A 7,610-nucleotide genomic window follows, 5' to 3' on the forward strand; every position below is an offset into this window, starting at 1 on the left:
ATATGTAAATCAATGGATGTGTAACTGATGTGATTCTGCAATCTGTGTATGGGGTGAAGGTGGGAGTTCATAACCCACTTGAATCAAAGTGTGGAATATGATATGTCAAGAAATTTGTAATGTTTTGAACAACCCACAATAAAAAATTAAAAATTAAAAAAAAAAAGGATAGTTGTCCAGCATGGTAAATTTTAAAAATATGAACAAAGGGAATAAGACCACCATTTGATTTTTTTTATGATTTTCTACTCCTCACAAAGAAGGAAGGAAGGAAGGCCAATTGGGATGAGCAGAGGGGTTCTCACCAAGAGTGAGTACAATCATTTAATTGTTGTCTGTGCTTGGAATAGCTCTCTAGGTAGAAGAATCCTTTCACTTCCAAAGCTGAGGGACACTGTACAACATCAGGGTTGTATGTATTGCCTTTTGAAGTTCTTCCAGCTTTTATCAGTTGTGTTTGATTCATTTGGAAGTTTTTTTAAATTTCCAATTAGCATCACCTGCACATTAAGGTTCCAAAAATATCCTTATTTCAAGAGCAGCTTGAATCAATCCAGATTTGGCACATCAGAGTAAAACCCAAATGTCTTGTTTTATTAGTATGTCATCTTTTGGCATGTATAGTTGTCCCTTGGTATCCATGGAAGATTTGGTCCAGGACCTCCTACATATACCCAAATCTGCATTTGCTCAAGTCCTTTATATAAAATAGTGTAGTATTTGTATATAACCTACACACATCTTCTCATATACTTTAAATCATTTCTAACTTACTTATAGTACCTAATACAAGGTAAGCACCATGTAAATAGTTATTATATTGTATTGTTCAGGAAATAATGACAAGAAAGAAAGATCTGTACATGTTCAGTACATACACCATCCTCCCTCTCAAATACAGCCTATGAGTGGTTGAATCTGCGGATGTGGAGCTATGGATACAGAAGTCTGACTTACACTATCATTATTCAAGATACTTCATTCTATTGACATCTTCACTTTCCTTGTTGCCCAATCCATAGCTCATATTACTCCCCAAAACACCAAGAAATTATCTTAGGAAAATTAATAGGAAGGGTAATTTTAGGAGAAGCCATCAAATCCTGGGAATGTGAGCAGTGTGTTAGAGAAACACAAAAGAAGAGATTGGTGGACCAATTTTCTAACTTCTGATGAGTATAATTACTCTTTAATGAGTATAATTACTCTTTAAAGAATATAAGTAATGAGTATAATTACTAGGAACATCTAGTAATTCCTATCTTCTGAAAATACTAGAATGATTAGCTTTACTAATTTTCAGAATGCAAATATTTTCTGGTTATTCTGGTGCTACGGTTGTCTTTAAGAAATGATATGTGATAGTCATGGGAGCTGAAATGAATTTCTTATGTCCTCCAAGTGTCTCAGAAATTTAACTGATAGGTTCTAAAGACCTTTTAAATGATGGGATTTAATTATAATTTTTGAATGGCTTTTTGCTTAGAAAGTTTTGATGACACCTGTTATGGTTTAGATACGAGGTGTCCACCAAAAGCTCATGTGTGAGACAATCCAAGTAAGTTCAGAGGTAAAATGATTGAGTCATAGGAGTCTAAACTTACTAAGTGTATTAATCCACTAATAGGGATTAACTGGGTGGTAACTGTAGACAGGTAGGGTATATGTGGCTGGAGCAGACAGGTCACTCACTTTGGAGATCATATTTTGTCTCTAGGGAGCAGAACACTTTCTTTGCTTCCCAATGAACATGTCCTATGCTGCTTTCTTTCTCTGCACCCTTCCACCATGATGTTCTGCCTCACCTTTGGCCCAGAGCAATGGAGTCAGCCATCTATAGATTGAGATGTCTGAAACCATGAGCTCCCAAATCAACTTTTCCTTCCCTGCATATTCTTTTCAGGTTTTTTGATAACAGTCAGTAAAAACTAACTAAAACACACCTGTTGGTATCAATATGCTCTGTAGTATTTCAGCTGTAACTGAGCTAAAGAAACCAGCAATGTGGCTTTGAATATGATAAATCATATAGTTCAAAATACAGTTAGGCTAAAAGTCAAATTATACTCATCATATATACATGTTGAATGTTTGCCTTGATGTTTCATTGGTGGTATTGTTCCCCTAGGATTCTAAGGATTTACTAATTTAAAGTAGATTATCTAAAATAGAGTTTAAAGCTTACTTAGAAAATATCCAAAGTAAAACTTTAGACTTAAATTTAGGTTCATTTTGTAGGTTGTAAGACATACCGATGGGGCAGTACCTTTGGGATTTCACTGTTTTTTCAAATTATCACATTGCACTATAACTAGGAGATTTAAATTTCCTGAAGGAAAGGTAATGTTGGCAGATGGGACCACTTGTAAAAATGTGTAAAGGAACATGAAGTAGGGGAAGGGCAGGCTGGGTAGGCACAGGGATGGGTTGGAAGAGGATAACAGGAACCAGATGTCTGAGAAAGGGTCTTGCTGTCCTGCTGAGAAGTGTTTATTTTGAGGATGAGATTGGAAGTGATGGGAAGAGTGTTAGGGATTGTGACGAAGTGTGACATGGCCAGAGGTGCCCATTTAGGTAATCTGGGCTTTCTCCTGGCACAACTGGCCACTCTGGAATTTCTCCCTCCAGTCATTGGCTGGGAAACAGAGAGGCAGAAAGGAGAGAGAATGAGACTTGGGGCACTAGGTTACTTAGAGAGTCTTTCTTATTTGGGAATGGCGATGGCTTTCCTGAGTTCAAAGAGGAAGCTAAACTTGCTTATAAAATTTGTTGTCTGTTGTCAACATGTTTGTTTCTATAGATTTCTGGCGGAACAATGGCTCTTCCTCAGTGTGAGTCTGTTTTTGTGATTTTTTCAGTATTTAAAACATAAGTGAATTTTCTAGCCAATTCTGACTAAATGGAAACTCAAGCCCTGTAAATCCCCATAAAAGCATCATGTTATGGGGACATGATTAAGGGACTTTTCTTCCCTCATTTCTTGCTCTCATTTTCATTAGGATTGTGTAGATGGAGACTTACAGTGTCTTTCTTGAGTATTCAGTAAAGTTCACTGTCCCAAAGGGCAATGAGTGTTACCCTCAAAAAGGACAAGAGAAAAGAGGACACAAAGAAACTCACACACCACCCCAGGCACAGGTTGTTCTCATTTGAGAAGGTACCAAAATTTTAAACTGGGTTATTGTCCCAGTTACTGATATCTTTAAATGTTACTGAAAAATCAGTAATGTTATCTGAAAATCAAACAACAAAGCCTCTTTATCTATACTAATGGAAACCCACATTATAGACATGTGTTATTGTTGAAACACATGGTAGGCTTTCAAGTGTTTGCTAAATAAATGATAGAATAAATGTCCTCTTGTGAAATGAAGGATCCACCTTGTATACATTCAGTGTTCCTGTATAGAGACTAAACTGCTTGAACTTGTCTCTTCTTGGGATTCTCACAGCTTCACTTAGATTGTTTTTGTTTTTGCTGGCTCCAGTCTGCTTGATAGTGAAGATTTAAAAATCAGAATTTCCAAAGTACAAATTGTCAATCTTAAACCCTTTATTCCAACAAAAGGAAATATCATTTGGAACATAGCTAAAATAGTTGCCAATAAGCTATCTAGATTCTTCATCTGAATAAATTTCTAGAATTATCAAATGTGGAATAATTTTCTAGTTCTTTCCTGTCTTTCTATAAACATGTCAGAATTCTGTCTTAAGAAAAGATCATGCCTTTACATACCTTATCTAATTTCTTCCTCCCACTGCCATTCTTCTTGAAAAATGTACATACTTTTCCTATTGCTTCAGTCTTATCTACAACAACTTAAGCCATGAATCCAAGGAATATGACCTGCGTCTCCCTGCTTTACCCAAGTGGTCCCCTGAAAGGTCACTGATTACTATACACAAAGGCTATTTTCCTCCTGTAGAGCCTCCTTGATCTTTGCTGCATGAAACACTTATGGTCTCCCTTTCATTTTTGAAACTCTCTTCCCTTTCCCCAAGACCTTAGCATGTTGCAGTTCTGTTTCCTGAATGGCTACTTTGTCTTGCCTTTTTTTTTTTTTTTTTTGATACCAGGGATTGAACCCAGGGGTGCTTAACAAGTGAGCCACATTATCAGCCTTTTTTGAAAAAGGGTCTCACTAATTTCCTTAGGGCCTCACTAAATTGCTGAGGCTGGCTTTGAACTTGCAATCCTCCTGCCTCAGTCTCACGAGCCACCAGGATTAAGAACATGTGCCACTGCGCCCAGCTTCTTTCTTGCCCTTTTAAAGGATTCTACTCTCTCCTTTGTTTCCCAAATCTGTGTGAATCTGTTGGATTTTCTTACTTGACCTGCTTTCATTCATTCTTTTCCTGGTTCTAGTGCCTTGATAGCTGTCTACCGAGAACCAACTCCTATCTCATCCTCAACCATGCATTCCTGGAGTGGCTGACCTACTTTCTGATTCCAGGGCTTTCCCCTGGCCTTGGCCTGCATAATTAACATATTTCATTCTATTCTTCCTGTCTCACAGCCTCTACAGAGATCCACTGGGGAAAGATTGTGACCTAAATCTAGCCAATTAGTGTCAAATTTGGACCATTTGCTAGAATTCTTGGGAAAGAAAGATTTTTGTCTGTGGACAATGTTGACCTATTGTAAGTTTGGAACTGCAGTGACAATTTTACCTCTACAAAGGAAATGAGGTAGGCAGCCACCTAGGAGGAAGGGAGGTAGAAGAGGGTGCAGGGTAAAGAGGGGATTTGTGTTGGGTGATATGGGCAAGAGTGGTGTGGTGCATGGTGTCAGGGCCACAGCAAATGAGTGTGCAGGCTGCAGTGGCCTGAAGTGGGATGTTTGAGCCTGAACGATGAGCCTTGTTTTGAATATAATTTATTTAATCAAATTCATATAATTTAAATTTTAGTAATTTCAACAACTAACTCATGAAATTCCTAAAGATTTAACAACTGATTCCAGCACACTCTAGTTTGAATATCTGTAGATGTTTAATGACTGAATTAAATAGTACTATAGTGAGAAGCTTTCTATTTATTTATTTCTGTGTGTTGTTTATTTATTTTAGTATGGACTTATTGATACCTTTTTATTTAATGAATTCTACTTACTAATATTAGCATTTATTTTTGATGCTCAAATTACCCACAATTTGGTAAGTGGGAGGCCCTTCAAGCTTTTCCTTTCCCCCCTAGTACTGGAGATTGAACCCAGGGGTGTTCTACCACTGTGCTACATCCCCAACACTTTATTTTAAAATTTGAGGCAGGGTCTTAAGTTGACAAGGCTGACCTCAAACTTGCAATTCTCCTTTCTCAGCCTCCCAAGTTGCTGCGATTACAATAAAAATATATCTGATATGCATTTCATTTCACAGTTATTAATATATATGACTCTCTTAGGTCTTATGTTAACATTCAGGGTCAAGTACCATGGCATGTCTATTACTTATTCTCATAAATCTTTTAAGACTTTTTTGAGGATTTAAAAATTATAGAATTTGTGGTTACTTTCTGTTGCAAGATTTTTCTTTATTTTTGTCTATTTATTTCTCAGTCCCCCATGTACATAACTTGTCTCCTATTGCCTTTGACGCCGACATCATGGTTACTTCCTCATTTTACTTGGATTCCTACAGCCCACTACAGACCACTGCAGCCCACAAAAATATTTTGTTTGTCTACTTGGACCCTAAATACCCTCTGTGAGTTTGCCCATAGATCCCTCCTCACTCTGCTTGGGTTCTGGTACCCACTCCACCATGCCTTCCTGTGTCAACTTGGTCAGTATATATTTTTTGCTTTTATGGATTTTAGGCCTAACATGTTATTATTTTGCTGAGGAATTTTGTATCTATGTTGGGAATTGGCAAAGCCCTTGAAGGATCACATAGTAAATATTATTGACTTGCAGACCACATGTTTTCTGTCACATCTGCAGCTGCTCAACTCTGCCATAGCAAATGGATGGATGTGGCTGTGTTCCAATAAAACTTTATTCACGGATGGCCAACCCACAGTGTGGTGTAGTTTGCTGAGTCTTCATATATGTTCATGAGACCTGTGGTTTTAATCTGTAGTTTTCTTGTCATATCTTTGTATATTTTGGTATCAGGGCATTGTGAGCTGGGAAGTGTTCATCTTCCTTTATTTCCTGGAAGAGATTGTGCAGAATTGTTATGATTTCTTCCTTAAATGTTTGGTAGAACTTTCCAGTGAAACCTCCTGGGGCTCTGCGTTAGTTTACTTTTGACAGCTCTTTCACAAACTAGGCTCCAGGGGCCAGGAGTTTCTCTCAACAATGAGAATGTGAGCTTGGTAAGATCTCTAGAGTGAAGCCATCTATGACCTATTTTGTGTATTTATTTATTCACGTAACTGATTAATGAAAAATAATTTTTTGGTACAGTGTAAACTTTCCTGGGAAATTCTTAGATGGAATTTTAATCCCATTAGTATAAGAAATGAGCCAAATTTTGAGTATGAATACAATCCCAGCTACTTGGGAGGCTAAGACAGGAGAACCATAAGTTCAAGCCCAGCCTGAGCAATGTATCTTAAAACAAAAAATAAGAAAGAGCTGAGATAGAGTTCAGTGGTAGAGTGCCCCTGGGTTCAATCCTCAGTGCAATAAAAAAGCAAAAAGAAAAAGAAAAAAAGAAATAAGTCAAATTTTAGTTTTTTAATTGAAGCAAAGGAGTAGTAAAGGAGTTAAGAAAAATATATCTGACATACATTTCATCACACAGGTATTAATGTACATGACATATCTAGGTTTTAGGTTAACATCCTGAACTTACATATGTTAAAATCTTAGTGACATGACATCTCACAGTCACAAGCCCTGGAGGTCAGTTGAGATTACTATTGAAATAGTGCAATGAGAGGAAAGGGTTTCTAGGCCCACAAGGCTGGTACCATTGTTGACCGCCTTCACAGAGACATGATCCATCCTGGACACACAGAGTGATTACTGGACCATGTGGAGCTCATCATAATACTCTCACCTACATGCAGTCAGCAACATACCCTTTCCCAGAAGAAACAAGTAACACTTGCATGCACCTGGCTTGTGATAATCATAAGGATGGTCATCATCCATGTTTTATTGTCCCTTCCCATTTAATTTTCTGTTTAAGTCAAATGCCATCAGAGGAGCAGAGGAGGAAATGGGGCTACAGGCTTGTGCCGACCCTGTGGATGTGGATGCTGGTAGTATACTTGGTTCTTACAGATTAGGAGAAGCAAAGTCCGAAGTTAATGATCTTTTTGTTCTTGAGGAGGACACATTCCCTAGCAGTGAATGAATCCCCGTCCTTTGACCTCACTGCCAAAGACATGTTTGTGTTGCTTGGTTTGTGATCTGAATGAGATATTTATGTTCCTTGGACTATGCCAAAAGATACTGTGTGTTGCCTTAGTTTTATTTTTATTTTTATTTTTTTTATTTTTTAATTTTTTATTGTTGGCTGTTCAAAACATTACATAGTTCTTGATATATCATATTTCACACTTTGATTCAAGTGGGTTATGAGCTCCCATTTTTACCCCATATACAGATTGCAGAATCACATCAGTTACACATCCATTGATTTACATATTGCCATACT

The sequence above is a fragment of the Marmota marmota genome, unplaced genomic scaffold (genome assembly GCF_001458135.2).
Source record: "Marmota marmota marmota unplaced genomic scaffold, marMar, whole genome shotgun sequence".
Lineage (NCBI taxonomy): Eukaryota > Metazoa > Chordata > Mammalia > Rodentia > Sciuridae > Marmota > Marmota marmota.